Genomic DNA, 997 nt, shown 5'->3' on the forward strand with positions numbered 1-997 from the left:
TTTGGTAAATGTTTCTTGAATTGATAAATTGTGCAGATGAATCTTGAATTTCACTAATGAAGGCGAGTGAACAGCATCAGATCAACTAATAATCAGCTAGTCCTCTAAAACAGGTCAAAGGTGAATCTAGTGAACCTTCATTTGGCAACAGAGCAAAACACAAAATAACAATTTCTGAAACCAAGAAACGAACAGACACTATTACAGTACAGTAAAACTGTGAATCCTGTCCAGGCTCCTGCAATCAATATAAATTAAATATGCAATCAAATTAATAAATTTGTGCTGCTGGAATTCATATACCATACAGAATAAATTCGACCTTTTTAATCACTGTAATCCAAACTGTAGTTTATATAAAGAAATACTGAAATTGTGCACATCATACTGACAAAATGACTACAACATTTTTACTATCTTGTTTGTAAACAATGACAAAAGGGAATTCTTATTTTGACAGCAGTGATATAAATACACAAATGCTTACTTTTGAGAGATGAACTAAGGATTTTGAGACTTTTGCAAGAAATCCAATGCATTGTGCTGCTTGTACATATTGTTTTGAGAAGGCACTGACTGGTTTGCATTTGTAATGGACACAATTTTAGCCATAATGTGTATTATTCACAAAGTCACATGTGGAAAAACAATTCCATGTGATGTGTATGCATAGATAGATAGATAGATAGATAGATAGATAGATAGATAGATAGATAGATAGATAGATAGATAGATAGATAGATAGATAGATAGTCGCGCAGACAATCACAATTTAAAAGGACACAGAAAGGGAGTGATTGAGAGGCGGAGGAAGTCCTCAGTCCTCAGACTCGCGTTGCTCTCGCGTTGTTTTCACGCGCTCTCGGTTCAGCGCGTCAGAGTACCGCGTGGGGTGGAGCAGCGGGTGGGCGGTGCCTGAGCCCAAGCCTGAGCCCGCCCCGCTCTCTGTAGCCTGTAAGAAGGCGTGTCTTTAATCCGAGTCACGGCGCTGAAACCA

Source organism: Silurus meridionalis, chromosome 6, assembly GCF_014805685.1.
Source record: "Silurus meridionalis isolate SWU-2019-XX chromosome 6, ASM1480568v1, whole genome shotgun sequence".
Taxonomy (NCBI): Eukaryota; Metazoa; Chordata; class Actinopteri; order Siluriformes; family Siluridae; genus Silurus; species Silurus meridionalis.